Raw genomic sequence first — 17,563 nt, forward strand, 5'->3', positions numbered from 1 at the left:
GAGAGACAAGTGTAGTAGTTTCATGCAGCGTCCCACCTCCTCCTCCAACTGCCTGGTACTCCGTGGTTTCTGCAGAGGTTCTCAGTGGGAGAAAAGTTGTTTATGGGGCACGTTCAGAGAGCTTGTGCCTCCTTTCCAGAATCTGTTTGGAGGCTCTGCCCCACGTGGTGGAGAATCTTGTTAAGTTTGGGTGGTTCCCTACAGTTTCCACTAGGAATTACGTCTTTAAAGACTGCCCTGGGCAGGAGAGTCTGGAACTCCCTGCTAGAGACCTTGGGGACTGGCAGGGGACATCTACGAATCCGAAGAGGGGCTAAGTTAGGTGAGCAGTCTGAGAACAGAAGGCAGGCTTTATTGCCTTGTAAATCACAAACCTGAAGTTTTGTCAGATCTTTGGGTAAGGAGAGAACCACCCTGAATAGATAACCCTGTCCTAAATTGCCTTTGCAAGGACCTAAAATATGAGACTGTTGAATGTTCTTCATCATTCGTAATTGTTAGTCCAGGAGTTCCCATTGTGGCTCAGTGGTAATGAAACCCACTAGTATCCGTGAGGACGAGGGTTCCATCTCAGGCCTCACTCAGTGGGTTAAGGGTCCAGTGTTGCTTTGAGCTGTGGTGTAGACCAGCAGCTGTGGCTCTGATTCAATCCCTAGGCTGAGAACTTCCTCAGAACTTGAGAACTGTGCCACAGGTGCAGCCCTGAAAAGAAAAAAAAAAAAAAAAAAGGGTCAGTCCAAAAACCTGGAAAAGGCCAGCCACTTCTGGTGGTCACAACCAAGCAAAACCAAGTGTTCCCAGTTTTTTGCAAACAAACCAGAAATCCTCTCCCTTCTCCCTGGAGGGGCCAGCTCTAGAATAGCTGTGTGAGCCTGCCCTCTTGTGGCCAAAACTGGCAGTGCGTATGTAACCTATTGCTGGAGCCTACCTGAAATAGATTAATTTTGAAGGTCTTTTCAAAAGATTTTCTCCGTGACTCTCTCTCTACACATGTCACTCCATCTCCAGTGCTGAATCATTGTGCTTTGGCATCTTTCTAATCCATACTTTGCCCTCTTTTGCCTCCAAAGTCAAAACTTTCCAATAAGTTCTCCCACTGGTTTCCTAACTGATCTTTTTAAAATGTAAATCTGATTGTCTTTCTCTTACTCAGAGTCCTTTAATGGCTCCTCCTTTTCCAGGTTCCAGTTTTTCTCTCAGAAGATCCTGAGGCCTGCTTCTCTTCCTGGACTGTATCTTTACCTGTGCTTCTCTCTCTCCCTCGCCTGTTCACCTGCTGACACCTGCTTATTCTACCTAGGATTTGTCTCAGGTATCACCTCCTCCAGCGAGCCCTCTGCGTTATGTTAGATAATGTGATGTATGTGATGTAATTGAGAGAGGAGACTTTTTTTCTGTATCACAGTGTCTGGCATGTTACTGTCGCTCGCTACTTATAGAAGGAATAAAGAAGACAGGATAAAACAGGTGAAGACCCAGATCACTGAGTGTTCCTCTTGGGTGTGACGGAGCTGGGCCGAGAGTAAAGGCACGCAGCCCGGCAGTGCAGGTGGAAAGGTGCTCCATCACCTGTCACCTCTCAGGGCAGCCCCAGTCCCCTCTCCTCCTGCCCAGTCGGTCATCTTTGAGCATGCTTCAGCCACGCCACTCTCACTCGAGTGGCTTCTGTGGAAGAGTTCCAGCTTCTTTACCCTGGCTGTCCGGACTCCGTCCACCTGGACCACACACCATTTTTGACATGTGCCCTAGTTAGCGTCCAGCGTCTAGGACTCAGGAATTATTTGCTGATGGACTTAACTACTTACTGACAGGCAGTATGGCAAAAGCGCATCCTGAAGTGTCCACTAAGACGTGTGCTAAACCAACTATACTTTAGTTTTTTGAAAAGAGCAAGGAAGGAGAAAAGACATGAGCTTCCGACCATCTGTGGGTTTGAGGCGCTGTGCTGGCCGCAGTGCCCATTAGAGAGCTCTGTGCCTGCACAGAGCTGACAGCCCAGCCGGGGAGGAGATGGAACAGTGCAGGCCACGCTAGGAAACCAGCAGCAGAAATGACCGTGTCGCAAGGCAGTGTGTGGTTAATGGCCAGACACACGGCTCAAGAACGAATCATGTAGGTCCTCCACTCCAAAAGGACGGAAGCCAGCCCGGCCGCCTGTTGACCCACGTCACACAGCACAGGTACCCTGCCAGTCGCGCAGAACCCACCCCCCTGACTCCAAAGCTACAGAAATACTGAAGAGAATGTGCCGTTTGTCTCTGTAGCGCCCACATTCCCTGAAAGACTCTCTCCTCCCCCCCTCCCTTCCTTGTCCAACTTTGTCCCTCCTTTGAGAGGCTCCTCTTCCTTTCAGAGCAGCCTAGAGACCCTGAGTACAGCCTGCTGACCCTGCAGGCAGCTTCTGCCATGGAGCGGAGGGCGGTGCTCGTGCGCTTCTGTCCTGCGAGGGACGTGCACCGCCGCAGGGACCGTGTCTTTTCCCTCCAGCACCTGACGCTCTGCGACATGGAGCACTTGTCCCTTAAGCGTTTGTCATTGACCGAAAGGACTTAACATGTTAGAGGGGCTGAGTAAGTAACATGGGTTGGCTTTATAGGGTTAAGACATGAATGCTGTGAGTGCAGAAGAGGGTGACAAGCCCGAGTGGTCCAGGGAGACTCTGCAGAGCAAGCAGAGAATATTGGGCTGGGCCTGGGAGGCTTCGTACATTTAAAATGGGCGGAGAACCCCAGGTGGAGTAGCTCTGTGCCCGTGACTGCTGCCAACCCAGCCGGTCTCTCGAAACAGGAAAACAGACCAGAGGGAGGGAGCCCTGCAGAGCCAGGCAGTGGGGGCAGCTTGTTTTAGTTGGAGCAGAGGGTTTGCCTAAAGGAAGGAGAGAATGCCCTGGCAGAAGGATGGACTTAGGATGGATTTAGGTGGTGGAAAGACCTCAAATGCAGCGGGGTATCTTGCCGGCAGCGGGCGCTGTGGATTACTTTTGACAACCACGGTGACCTGATGGAAGTGGTGTGGAATGTGGGAGCTGCCCTGTGGCCCTGCCCTCGTTTTGCATCACAGCCCACGGTCCAGGTGGTCACCACGATGCTTAGGACCCAGGTGTGAAGCCCCTCGACTGCACAGCGCCTCACCTTGCAGGGCTGGACCTGCCGTAAACAACAGCTCTCCTTCTGGCGTTGCCCTTGACCTGGCTCTGAGCTGTTGAGGCTCTGGGTCCATTCAGCTCTGTCCTGTCCCTCCACCCTCGTGACTGGCAATGACCCGGAAGGGGGCAGCACCCCCGCAGCAGGTGGCCTCCAGAGCTGAGTCACTGCCCTGGGAATGGTGCCCTGGTGAGGCTGGCTCAGGCAAATGGGCGAGCTCTCCGCCCTGGCAGAGCCCAGAGCCCAGGAGAAATGGATTCCTTGTGCATCTAGAGGCATCACTGAGCTGATAAGAAAGTGAAGTAAAGGCAGCTGGAGACCCAAAAGCAAACTGTCCCAATGGTAGTTTCTAGCTGGGTCTTTGGCAGAGTCCAAAGCATTTTTCTCACAATTAAACGTAGGGGCCATGGTTGTTTTATTTGAACACACCAGAATTATCCATTTACGGATACCCTTAAGAATGGAATGCAAAGGAGTTTAAGATAATGTCTTAAGATTCTTTTTGACCTTGTAAATTACAAGCGCTTAAGGAATGAGCTTAAGGATTAAAATGATCTGGAGAGTTATTCTTGGAAATTAGTAAATGAAGTTTAGGTCGTTGTTTTTTGTTTTTTTTTTAACACGTTTTCTTTATCATTCCTAAATACTCTGATGGATATTGTTTTTTGAAAATGATCCTGCTTTTAATTCATCACAGAGAAGATAGAAATATAGTGTTGCTTTTGAAAGGAGGGTTTTTTGGGTGGTTTTTTTCCCCCTAAGTCTGGCTTGTTTACTACACCAATGAATAGAGATGACCTCAGTGTAAAAAAAACAAGCTAACCATACTCTCTCTCCTTGCCTGGCAAAAAAAGGCCTTTATCAAGTAGCAAAAGACAGCAAGTCAGACCACCAAGTCATCATTTTAGCTGATTAGATTTTCCAAAAGACAGAACAGAAAGCTCTCCACGTTTTCACCGCTGAGCAGTGGCTCTTGGGAAATACTCCCAACTCAGTTTCTGTAAAACCTTAAAAAGTCTGGTGACAGTTACTCAGACAGCTGCCCGAATGCAGATGCTACAGATGTGGTTGCCCATGCCCTCGCCCCTGTGAGATTTCAGAATGGGAGAAAATAGCATCACGTCTCTTGCTTTTTGAGTACGAAATTTTTTAATTAAAAAAGAAAAAAAAAGCCGAATTCTTTGTTCCTTTACAGGCCAGGTGCCCAGTTAATTCTCTGCAGCAGAAGTGTCCCTGGGGGCCCAAACCCAGTCAGTGTCTGTGTGCTCTGACTGTCCTGGGGCGGTTTTCAGCAAGTCCCTGGACCTCAACTACTTAGTTCCCAAAGATGCTGTGAGCCTGTGGCTTGGAAGTTAGGTTTTTCTCTGTTATGTTGTTTGTTTACTTTCCATGAGCCACACAGAAATCTGGTTGGACAGTCGAAGGGTTCCCAGTTTCTCTCGGGGGAAGAATTCAAGCGGATTCTACCAGAGACCAGAACCATATCCTGTCTCCTACAACCTTTGTGGTTTCAGATCAATAGAGGCCAAATTGAAATGCATTGGAAGTTCAATTGACTTTAGGATCCACTCCAGTCCAAATAATCTCTAGACTCACTGCATTTGGGCGTGTGGTTTGGGGAAAGAGGTTTTTTTTTTTTTTTAAAGGAGGGTAGCTTTATTCTTTATTTTTTGACCTATGTGGGAAGGGAGAACTGACCTGATTTGGGGGAGAGGTTACAAAAAAGTCAGTCCCGGTGAAAGACTGGTGAGCATTCTGCCCCCACCTGAGGACGGCCTGCGCCTGTGAAAAAGCCGGGGAAGGGACCGACGTGACAGCGTTGACGCATCCTGGCGTCAGAAGGCCTTGGGGAAGCTCTCAGGCCCTGATGAGTTAAAAAAGCAGAGGCAGCCAGTCAGCGAGTGCCCGCCTGGGCACGGATTTGTTTATCCTGCCCTTCTGAAGTCAGAGCCAACATTCTTCATGGCTTTGAATGATCCGGAATGTTTCTCTCTTGGCAGGGCCGGCTTTGCACACACAGGCGTGTGTACGACTCAGGCCCCCCGAGATGTGGGCCAAAGCAGAGCCAGCCTCAGCCGAGGTGTCGCATCTCAGAATCGTCTTGTTTTAGAGCAAAAGGGAAACTGTCACACACAGCTGCTTGTGGCAGAGATGGAGAGACCGAACCTGGGTGGTGGTGGCCAGAGGTCACGGAACTGGAGGAGGGCCAGCGGGAGCCAGGCCGCCCGCCTCTGACCGCACGGCTCCTGTCCAAGCCCGGGGAGAGGCTCCAGGGCGCCCTTGGCCTCCCAGCGGGAGAGGCCGCTGCCCTTTGAGGAATGCTTAGAAAATGACTTGGGTCAGAAAGGAGAGCCTCATTTTTACAAAATGAAACAAATCAGTCATTTATTCGTCATAGGCAGCTTTTCCCAAACCTCCTTTGTCAGTGCAGCCAATTTATTAGCTCCTGGGCTCCCAGAAATAAGAAAAACACTGTCTCTATCTGTGCGCCAAAATGGGAGACTCGACCTACTCCCCCCCACGTTTCTTTTCTCCTTTTGTAGATGAGAACTAACTATTTCACGCTAGTTCTTAATAAAACAAACGCCGACTCCTTCCCGCAGGAGACAGAATTGAGCAATGTTCTGAGAACACGCTGTGCTCCTTGGGGCACTGAGTCAATGTGCTGTTTTAGAAGATGCTCCAGAAGCTTGGAAGTGCCTCTTGGGAGCGAAGCGAAAGGGGTGGAGCCGGGAGCAGTGACTCACCCTTCCTGCCCGGCGGCGGCGGCGGCGGGGAGGCCGGGCCTCCAGGAGCCTGGGCCCCAGGAGTCCCGGCTGGGCCCACGCGCCTCCGTGTCCTCTGGCCCCACCACCTCTGCATCCATGAGAGCTGCGGAAGAGGCTCTCTCCTCCTGGCCCTCTGCCCGCCACTTCCCGGAACCCTGGGAGGACGATGTCGCCTGTATTTGTATAAGGACAACCTCCTGAGCCGAGAGACGGTCACTTACCTGAGGAGGAAGAGCCAGTCAGAGCTCACGGGCCGCAGGGGGCTTCCGGGAGGCGCTGGGGCTGCATCTACGGCTTTGTTGTGTAAACGGCATGGTCGTTGTTACCAGCGAGAAGCGAGTCCCTCAGTCCCAGTAACAGTAAATGCCAGCTGCCTCCCAGTCCAGGGAGACGGTGCCGCCGGGAAGACCAGCCCGTGACCAGCTTCTGGCATGACTTGAAGAAAAAAATCACCATGTTTCCTGCACCTCATCACCGGTGTTGCCTTCGTCTTTCAGGTGAACCAGCGCGGGGAAGGAGAAGTGCTTGGCGTGTCCCCTGCCCCGGCCTTTCCCGGGGATGGCGCTCCTGGGCCCAAGCCCTCCCCGAGCTGCACAGAACGTTCCCCTAGAAAGGCCCGGGCCTTGGTTTAACTTCCTCGCATTCTTGAAAATTCTGGCTGTCTTGCATTTGTACGTACTTTAAAAATTGTCATCTAGCTAGTGTCTCAGATTTTAAGGCGTGAGTAAAATTCTTTTAGCAGAAAATTACACGCTTAGGGTATAGAAACGGAACTGAAAGCTGTGTACTCAAGGTTTTTGTATTCAAAGCGGACGCTAAGGCCCCTCCCCACCTTGTCAGGGGATCTCTCTCAGGCCCCTTTCCTATTCGAAGCCCACTCCACTCCCCCCACCAGCCCCATGCCCTAAATGACCGCGGTCCCCTCCCCTGCGTGGCGCACTGTGACACCTCCCCACCCCTCCGCTTCATTCCACAGTTAGACGGCCAGGTCACAAGGCATCCACATCGTCTCCCTAGGTGGTGTTCTGGAGTGTCCAGCCCAGGGCTGGGCGCCTGCCCACGGACTGTAACAGGTCTGTCTTTATCCATAGTGCTGGCTCTAACCGTGTGGCTGTTGGTTAATCCCTCCACGAGAGATGGACTGTCCCCCGGACGTGGCCCAAGTTGGTCCCATACACACTGTTTTCCTTCGGAGCCCTTGTCACATCCTGTCGTCATCGGTTTGCTTACACTGGACTCACCTGCCTTGTTTGCTCTCGTGGCCCCTGAGCCTCATTCACCTCCTGGTACCTCATAATCTCGGTGAACCTGTGACTCGTGAACAGGTGTGCGTGGCTGGAGTACCTCATCCCAGCTTCTGATCCTACCTGTCTTTTCCTGGACTCGGACACCCTGGCTGATTTGCTATCCTTTCCTCCAGAGAAGCCCCCAGATCCACAGCTTCTACACACTGATGCCCGATATTTGTCTTTCCTACCAATTTCCACATGCTGACTGTAACACCTATGGAAATGTTATCCAGAACGTTCGATTCTGCAGTGTTCCCCGTTCCCAGGAACAGGGGATGGGGAGTGGGGGGTACCATTTCTTGAAGAGCTATGTACCTGTGCCTTATTTGAGATACTTACAGGTTCACGACTCTGAGAATCAACACTATTATTTCCACTTTACCAATAAAGAAACAAAAGCTCAAAAAAGGATCGAATAGCTTGTCCAAGCTGCATAAGGAAAATCTGAATCCTGGTCTTGCCGATCTCAAAGCTTACACGGCTCGTCAGTCTGCCCCCAGTTTAAGCAGGCCGTTAAATCGGAGGTTGCTTAATAGCCCTTGACGTGAAAAAGGCAGCACACAGGTACTAACTCAGATAAGCTACTTCTCGGGAGGAAAGGTGGAGATCAGGCAAAGATATTATCGGTAGACCGATTCCAAGCAAGGATTGACAGAGGTCAGCCTCTAAAACCGTAAAGCTTCAAGAGGAAGACCATTAGCCCCTAAGAAGCCCGCCTTTGGGGCCCTCTGTGTCAGGGGGCTGACGGCGGGGCGTGGACGTCGACCCCTGACCCCTCTGGAGAAGGTGGCAGGAACCCCGTGAGGGAAGCCCACTCACTGGCTGTCGCTCCCCCTTTTGGCGATGCTGGGAGCAGCCCTCAGCCCTCCCTGTGTTCAGGGGAGAGCAGCTATAGAAGGTGCAGGTCTCCAGCGCTCATGGGAGGGGAGAGGCACGGCGCCGGCCGTTCGCGGGCGCTGTCAGGCTCACACCCTCAGAGCTGAGAAGTCTCATTGCCGCCTCGGATGGTGCTCCTGACCCAGCCTGCCCGTGCTCCGTCTCCCCACCTGTAGGCGATGCCCGTGCACCGGAGTCTTTGCAGGCTGAGACCCAGGCCACAGGACCCTTCCCGGCCCCTTCAAGGAGAATCATGCTGCAGCGTGAGGTTTTGTCACCTGCTTGGACCAGAGGCTTAAATGAACTGTTCCACATACTTTTCCAAATACTGGAAAGCTCCCAGAAAACAATAGGCTGGCGCTCCCTGCAGTCTGAAGCACGGTTACTGTCACAAAGGGACAGAGCTCTTCCGTGACTTGGGTCCTTTCCTCGTGTGTATGATGGGACAACTCTGGAAGCATGCTCTCTTTTTATAACAGTGTTTTAAAATATTCCAGAATCGTGTGCGACTTAATAGCTCTGCATTGGCTTGAATTTTGTGTTCACCCTGACAGATCTTCCTTCCCGTTTGTACTTTTCTGCTTGACTTTTTTAGATTTATTTTTCTGGTGTTAGACAGTATGGAATATACCTATTGCTTATCTCAGCCATTTCCCCTTCTGGCCAAGATCCTGTTGAATGCCCACCCCACTCTCGAGAACCTCCTGATGTATCGTGTCCCTGTTTTGACGGCATCTTGAAGCACCTGAGCATGGCCACTCCCCTGGTCCCTTGCCCTAAAGAGCACACACTAAGTTTCCTTCTGTGGTCGGTCCTGATGCGTCCGCTGATGAGCAAGCCTGCTCTCTGGCCTCGCTGTGGTTAAGTACCTCATCCAGGGCGTTGTAATCATTAACTTAGACACTTCTATCAGTGGTCACTTGACAGGACAGACTTTCCTGCATCGCACTGCTGAGTCACACAGCCTCTCACTGGCTGAAGCGTGAGCGTCGGAGAGTCAGGCCTCCCTAAGGAACCTTCCTTGGAGCTGCTCCGAAGCCCTCCCAGGAGCCAGGCAGGTCCCCCTGCATGGAAGACTAATTTTTAGGGATGGGGACCTGTGCGACCTGGGCTTCCACTCCTGTGATGTGCTCAAAGGTGAATGCCAGCTTCAGTGTTAGACCACGTAGGCGGAGGATGTCCTGTGGCTCCAGGTCTAAAGTGCCCTCCACCCGAGGTCGGATTTACAGGCTCATGCTGCCCTCTGCTGGCCATCTGGAGTCTGTGCCGCTGCAGAAGAAGGTTGCAAAATCAATTCTGAAAATAGAAACCTCCTATCTTCTGTGCAGGCTGCTTTCATGCCTTTCCTCCATGATTGGAGGTACAAGATCAATACCATGTTTTATTTAAGAAGACATCTTGCTGATCAAACCTTGATGGTCCGCAAAATGCACAGCCTGGGCGGCGGGCAGGGGGTGTGGGGGGGGGGGCGGGGGGAACAGTTTCCTTAGCAGCAGCCACACCGGCTTGAGGAGGTGTGTGGCGTTCACTGTACAGGAAAGAGAGGTGCTCCTTCATCCTCCTTAAAAAAAATTCATCTCTTTATCACAGTGGTAGAGTAGCAAGAGAAAACAACTGATTTTGCTTCCTCTGCTGCTCTGGATTAGTTCCTAAGGGTTCATACTGTCATTTAAATTCCAGGTGCTCATCTTCTGAAGAAACGCCCCCTTAGGATTTCTGTGCCTGGAAAATACCCGTCAACAGACTGCTTTGATATCTTGTGTAAGTAGAGGCTTGTGCTCATAAATCAGTCTCAAGGGAGCTTTGATTTATTTTCTTGGGTGATTCACCAGTACATTTTCTAAATGATGGTCAGTGTTTGATCTCTATTTCTTTCCTCCTAAATACTCAACTTTCAATCGATTCTCAGAAGAAGTCCCTAACATGAACTCCTGCTTAAAACCAGGGGTATGGATCCCATTTTCAGGTCTTAAAATAAGAGCAGACAGAAAATGTCACAGCTGCTTACTTCCATTAACTCAGCTGGAAACGCTGTTTGTGGATCCGAGGGCACCTTTTCAGGGTTCGGGGCACGTCAGGCTCCTCTGGGGTTAGCGACTGTGGGACGCTCACCTGTAGCACAGACGTGAACACGGGAGCCGGGAGCCCTTCTATTTGGGAGGCCGCGGCAGGTCTCTTAGCCACGCTCTGCTTCTGACGTGGTGAAGAAAAGCGAAGTCATTGTTTCATCGTCGTAACCATCACCGAGTGAATGGGAACCCGTGCTGTTTCTAGCTTTTCCTTATCTAGCTTAACTCGCACAACAAGCTTATGTGGTATAGACCCTGATTTCACAGATGAGGCAACTGAGGAGGCACAGAGAGTCACATAACTGCCCCCAGGTTGTGCGGGGAGTGAGTTCCAGAACTTGACGTCCTGGCTCCAGAAGTTGGCAATGGACCATCTCACCAAACTGCCTCGTAGATGCAGGCAGCTTGGGAGGCCGCACCCGCGGGCTGTGTTTGGAGACTGTTTTAGCACCGTCAAGGTCATGATCGAATGGCGGGGGCTGCTGGACTAAGAGGACGTGAGCTTCCTTAGATTAGTGGGAAAACAAGTCTTTAGAGAAGATGTGACTTGCTTAAGGTCACCCTGCAGGTCAGAGTGTGGCTGAGGGTCCAGGGCCAAAGCTGGTCGTAATTGTTTGCTCACATGCTTATTGATGAAACCCTGAAACTCGGAGCCGATTGATGTTCAGAGTTCCCCGTAGCCACGCGGAGATTAGCCTTTACCATTTCTATAAAGCACCAAGTGGCAAAGACTGACGCCTGGGAGCCTGGGCCTGGAATCTTGCAAGGCAGGGCCTGAATCCTGGGCTTGCCATCCACAGGCTTTGTGTCCAAGAGCGAGACCTGTACCCTCGCAAAATCTGTTCCTTCCCCTGGAAAATGGAGATGACGCCACCAGCCTTGTTAGGTGGCTGTGAACACTGAGAGAGCACATGGCATAGTGCTGGCACAGAACTAAGCCTTCCAGAAATGGATGCTGCTACTGTTTTCAGAGCACCTTCTCCATCTGCTTCTCGGTTGATTCAGACCTTCACCCGGAAAAGGCACTCCAGTGTTCTGATCTGATGAAACAGTGAACATTTGTGAGGTGCTTTAAAAATTACAGATGTTTCTGTATACTCCCGAGCACCACTGCAGGATAGGAATCTGCATCTCCGCTCTCCAGATCGGCGTTCTTAGGCTCGGCAAAATCGCATGCTCCCCAGGATCCTGTAGTTAGTCAACAGCACAGCCAGGACCTCACCTCAGAGCTGCAGCTCCGGATCCTGTGCTGAATAACTTCATTTGCTTCCTGTGAGGCAGCATTTATTAGAGGCATGTACGTTAACAGAAAAGCACTTCCCACCCTGGGATCCCAACCGGCCACAGCTGCATCTTTAATCTGGCCTAAACATTCAAGTTAGGACTCCTGTATCCCGATGTCTGTAACATTTGGAAGCCACTGTCTTAAAGACGTGTCCTAGTCAGATACGGTCTCCTCGGGTATTTAAGCCCCAAGGGACGTTACCTTAATCCGGTTTTCCTGCAAGAACAGACTGGCATTTCACGTCAAGGGAAACACCGTGTCTCCACTGTTCCGCTTTTGCCACACCGGAGTTACCCGTGTGGTTTACGGAGTCACATTTCAGGCTCTACCTTGCCTATCAGATCTGGAAGCAAAAATCCAGAGAAGGGCAGCTTGCTCAAAAAGAGCATCAAGTATGGCAGGGCAGGTGGGGTTTTGAAATGGAAACACATTCCTGTGGCTTGTGGGCTGAGGGAGACGGAGGAAGGCTTTTGTTCCTGACAAGTGGTTCCCTTTGTGCTGGGGATGGAGTGTTCAGCAGGGTTAAACGTGTGTTCCATGTGTAAGTGGTGGGAACAAATAACACGCCTTTCCAATGATGCGATACCTTAAACATGGTTGAGGCTTAAAATAGGAGCACCCTGAGTTACAGAGAGTCAGCCCTGTCCATCTCCTGGCCTGAACATGCAGAACAGTGGGGTCGATTGTTGGAGACGGAGGGCAGGAAGGCGTGGAAAGATGCTGTCGTGACCGAGTAAGATCTTTCCCTGTAGGTCAGTGTCGCTGACGGACTCGGCAGAGTAAGCAGATGCCAGGTGCTGGGGCCCGTTTTCCCACGTGTGTCCTGGAAGGAGAAGGAACGGGCCCCTGATTTTTTTTTTCCACATCCCTACTAGTGAACCATGGGATTTTTTTCCCCTGTGTGAGTTTGATAGCCACCCTGCCCACGCAGACCTCTTTGCAGGAAACCGGCCTCTTGCTTTAGAAGATGATACAAAAACAGAGGCCCAAACTCAGGAGCTCTATTTCAGTGTATTTGTGGATGTCATTTTATAATCGCCAACTAAGTACCTCTGGTTCCCACCAAGGGCTTGCCAGCTTCAAGGACAGATACACTACATGACTGATTCTGGTGCTAATTACTCTTTCTCTGCTAAAAATGCCTCCTCATTTGAAGAGCCATAGATGGGAAAGAATATATCCACCTTTGTTCTGCTGATTTTTTTGAAAAGGCGTATTTAAAGGATAATACAGGAAACGTACCATCTGTTTGTTTCTGCTGAGGGAAGAGAACAGTATGGCTGCATGTGTATTATGTGTATGCGTGTGCAGGTATGTACATTTGCAGATGTGACCTTTACTTGATGTATGAGATATGTATGACCTTAGATATAAGTAAAAGGAAGAAATTCATTCTTTAGGAAAAAAATTTCCCCGTAACTGAAATGTCAGCCATTAGTTAAAAATGAAAAAAAAATTAGGGTGTTCCTGTCATGGCTCGGTGCTACAAACCTGACTCGTATCCATGAGGATGTGGGTTCGACTCCTTGTTCTGTGGGTTAAGGACCCAGCATTGCTGTGAGCTGTGGTGTAGGTCACAGACGTGGCTCAGATCCCACGCTGGTACAGCTGTGACATAGGCCAGCAGCTACAGCTCTGATTTGACCTCTAGCCTGGGAACTTCCGTATGTCTCGGGTCTGGCCCTAAAAATAAATTAATTAAAAAAAATAGAAAGTAGGCCTTTTTGGATTTTGGATTTTCAGCTGATCAGAATAAGAGAATTTGGCTGGACCTTATATACTTGGGTTGCTGAGATTATCAATTACAATAGCATTTGCAGAAAGATGCAGTGGAGCCCAGATTTATCACAAAATTAGTAAAATAGCTATTTGAGGAGGCCAGTGATTCCCGTGTCCCAGCACTTGTTCAGGTTGAAATGCTTGCACGTCCTTTCCAGTTGAGATATTTAACTGCCTGTGGCTTCATGGAGCATGTGTATTTCTTTGCTGGCAGCACGTGGCTGCATCCTTGTGAAGTGATTGCTGCACGTCTCTGCAGCCCATGGTGTCCTCGTCTCTTGTTTACAGAGATGAAAAACTGAGCCTAGTGGCGGTACGCACGTGCCATGGTGCTTTTCCACTGTGAAGGACGAGTCTGTGTTGGGATCTCCTGGTGAAGGGCTAAGTGGCCTGGCCTGTCAGGGGTAAGAATGTGAATCGGACCTGAGCTCAACACCCTACCCCCTCCTGGCTTGTTAGCCTCCTCCTGCTGGGCCCACTGGAAATCCTCAGCCACAGGCACGTTGTAACTGGATGTTCTTTCCATACTCATGTTGAGATTGTAAATGAAGGGAGTTCCTGTCGTGGCTCAGTGGTAAGGAACCCGATTAGTGTCCAAGAGGACACGGGTTCGATCCCTGGCCTTGCTCAGTGGGTTAAGGATCCAGTGTTCCCGTGAGCTGTGGTGTAGGTCACAGGTGGAGCTCAGATCCTGTGTTGCTGTGGCTGTCGTGTAGGCCGGTGGTTGCAGCTCTGATTTGACCCTTAGCCTGGAAACTTCACTATGCCCAGGTGCAGCCCTAAAAAAAAAAAAAAAAAAAAAAAAGGACAAAAATAAAAAAAGATTGCAAATGAGGGTAATGTGTGAGAAAGTCAAAAGGAAAAGCTGTTTCTATTGGCTTATTTAAGCAAAGAGAACAGGCTCAGTGAATGGTACAGCTAGGATTTGAACCCACTCTCACAAAATGACGCGTTCATGTTAAAACCCCAAAGAGGTGGTGGTGGGGGAATGTGTGAGGTTAAAAGAAACTAGAGTCTTAATGAGTGAGCCTCATTGGGTTCTGAGTTTGAAAAGAAAGCCACAAAACTACATTTTTGTGGAGAAAGTGGGGAAAGTTGGATATAGGCTAGATGTAGATAGTAGATGATACTGAGGAATTAATTCTCCTGGGTGGGAATGAGATACTGTAATTATATAGAAGAATGGCCTCTGTTTTTAGACCTGCTCAAGAAGTCAGGACCACACTGTCAGGATGATTGCTGGTTAACTTTCAAATGATTCAGCCAAAAATGTACATGCGTCTTACGTGTGGATAACATCACTAAGGCAGAAGTGGCAAAAATGAAGTTAGTGAATTTAAGTGGAGTGAATTTAGGGATTCACTTCATTGTCATTCAAATTTAATGTATATCTGAGTCATAACAGTTTTTTTTAAAAAAAGGCTGCTCATCTCTTCGGTTAGGTGGTCAGATACAGTATCTTCCCAGAACCCTAGAACCCTGAAGGGAACGGAAATAGACTTCCTAATAAAATGGTATCAAGAACCGTAACGGAGGAGAAAAAAACTTGGGCAAAAAATAGTTTAAGGAGAACCGAGAGTACAGCGAGGGGAGAGGAGGAGAATCTTAGGTGAAGCCAACAAAAGTCCTTATTAGCTCATAGATGCAATCTAAGGAGTTCCATTCTGGGAAAAACAAGAGGATCTCATTAGCATAACTACATTACTTTGCCTCTGAGCGATTCCGTCGTCCTCCTTTGGCCCCCAAACCAAACAAAATTATCTTCAAATGAAACTGCTAGGTTTTCTTGAACTGCTACCAGAGCACCTGCTTACTTGGTCCCGTTGACGGGTACGTCATAAGGCTCCTGGGCACCACTCTGACTTACCTGGCACCGGGCACTCTGATCCCGGGATCAGCTCTGGCCTCTTTACCCAAACAAAGGCTTTCCCTTGACCTCCCGCGGGGAGAGAAGGGGCTGACTGTGCCACTGGCTCTAAACGATAAACACTGAACCTTGGTCTGGGCAGCTCAAGGATAAAGTCACAGGTATCCCCCAGCCCAGACAGCAGATTTGGCGAGAGCGGGATGTGTACGTGGGAGATACGCTAAAGCTCGGTTTAGGCCGCAAAGAGGTTTCACCTTTTTCCTTTTTAGGCTGTTGCCAGCTTATTGTAGGGAAGCACTCCAAAGAAAAACCAGATCCTCAAGCTTCTTCAGGAAGCTGGTTTCATATGGTGGTTTAGATTTAAAAAGTGATTGTCTAGCACCATTTGAAATCAGTGTTCTTGGGGGAGCCCAGCTGCGCTGCCAGTGCCAGAGGGAACGCATGGGACCCGGTCCTGAAGACTTTGAAGGCAAAGAGCAGCTGCCAGGAGAGCCCGCCTGGCACGGCAGTGGATCCATGCCACCCCTGCCAGCAGTGAGTGGTGGTGTTACAAACAGCAGGTTAATGATGCGATGGCTCATGACTAGAACTTCACACTTTGGGCAGTAAACCTCCTATAGGACGTTTCCTGTAAGACAGACTCCATGGTGTGTGGGTTGAAGTGCCGAGTGTCGGACAGATTTATTCATCTCTGGGCTCTTCGCAGTCCTCACGTCCTCCCTCCTGTGACCCCTTAGAGGATGACTGATTTCTTTTGGTGTTCAGAGTCAATATAATTTTCTAGCACCATCTGAAATCGGTTATAATGATTGGGGAAGAGCACCGTGCCACCGACTAACGAGAGAAAATACACTGGGGACCTTTGCAGCCATGGATAAGAGGCAAGAAAACATAAGAAGTACCGAGGGGGGGTTTCTTCTTCCAGTTTTTGAGCTTCATGGCCCTGCCTTGCATGTGTGCCAGCACTAACCGATGGCTGATTCCTGGCCTACGGCTAAGGGTTAGATTTTAGAGGAATTCCCACAAACTCTGTGGGGATGTTTGCTTGACGCTGGACACCTAGGCAAGAATGGGTAAAGTCCACGCCTCAGGTCCTTGGGAGGCGACGTCGGGGGGAGATTCTGCGCCCAGCCCAGCCTGCCGCTGGCACGACCTGGCCCGCAGGGCTCTCCTGTCCCCGCGGAGAGCAGCCCGTCCCACGCCCAGCCACGTCTTTTTCTCAAAGACAGCGCCAGGCTCAGGTGGACTCCAGGGTAACGCTGACACGCACGTGAGAGGAGATGGCCCAGCTGACGAGGTTCTGGGTCTAGGATGAGCCTGAGTCCCATTGAGAAAGCCCCAGCTTACTCTTGAACTGTCTTCCTAAATTTTACCTTCTTATTATTTGGAAGCAGACTGAAAACAACACTGGGTTTTCTAGGTCCAAGCATGGCGCCAAAGGCTCCCAAGTGAGCCATCTCAACCGTCCCCACGCCCAGGGGCTCACCTGCGGCTTCTGCCCCAAGTCCCGCCCACCACCGCCACCGCCACCCGCGGTCTCCACGCGCCGTCCTGGAGGAGGCAGGGCACCTGCTGCGACTCCAGCCTCTGCCTCCTGCCTTCATCTGGCCTGGGGAAGCCAGCCGGCCTGACCTCAGCGGACACCCTCCCCTGCCTCACAAAGCTCAGCAATACCTCCCCCCACCCCGGCCCTTCCCACACCCCCTTCCTCTCCCCCTCCTGCTTAGGATTTGTCCAGGAAAGTTCCTTCGCCTCACATGGAATTCTTGGAACTTGAAGCCAAAACATTCTATCTGCCACACGGACCCAATGAGACCATTTCACGTCTCCTTTTTCAGTCCTATGGTTAGTATTTCCCCACAACTCCGCTTTTGCTTTCTTACCGGCTCAGTTTTCCCTGAACAAGCTTACTGCTCCCTGGCTCCAGTACCTCTGCTTTCCCTGAACTAAAGCTCCAGCCACAGGCACTTCTCTGAACTCCTTGTTTCCATATTTCCATTTTTTGATACAAAATCTTTTTTAACTTTTAAAAGAATTAGTGGTTCACCTGACAGCTCTCCAGACTTGGCCACCTGCTCAGTTACACACACACCCACACACACACACACACACACACACACGCAGGTGCTTGGAAGACAACCGCAAGATTCCTCAACTGGTCAAGTCGGGACCACCTGGCCTCGTTCCCCACCGGTGGCTTCCACAAGGACACCTTCCTCAGAAGAGGCCATGGGGGCGGCTGCACTTGAAACTTGCCTCCAGAGGGTACTGGGGAGTTTCACCTGCTACTGCCAACCTGTGTCAATTATGATGCCAATGCGGTGCCCATTATCCTGCCCCAAGACCAGTTCTGCCTGGTCCACACCGTGGTTAAAGCTCACCCCCAAGAACTGCCTGACGTTCCTCCCCCACCCCAGCCTCACACACACGCACCCAGCCCTGCCGCTCTGGTCTTAGCTGTCTTAAAATCCTCTTCTTAAAATCCAC

At 50.5% G+C, this 17,563-nt stretch overlaps 1 long non-coding RNA gene across 1 annotated transcript; it reads left to right on the forward strand.

Moving 5' to 3' along the window:
- Positions 1 to 626: 626 nt before the first annotated feature.
- Positions 627 to 8,572, forward strand: LOC125117537 (uncharacterized). The gene is made up of 2 exons (XR_007132648.1): positions 627 to 6,408; positions 7,003 to 8,572. It is a non-coding gene; the product is annotated as an uncharacterized LOC125117537 (long non-coding RNA).
- Positions 8,573 to 17,563: the final 8,991 nt, after the last annotated feature.

Source organism: Phacochoerus africanus, chromosome 16 (assembly GCF_016906955.1).
Source record: "Phacochoerus africanus isolate WHEZ1 chromosome 16, ROS_Pafr_v1, whole genome shotgun sequence".
Lineage (NCBI taxonomy): Eukaryota > Metazoa > Chordata > Mammalia > Artiodactyla > Suidae > Phacochoerus > Phacochoerus africanus.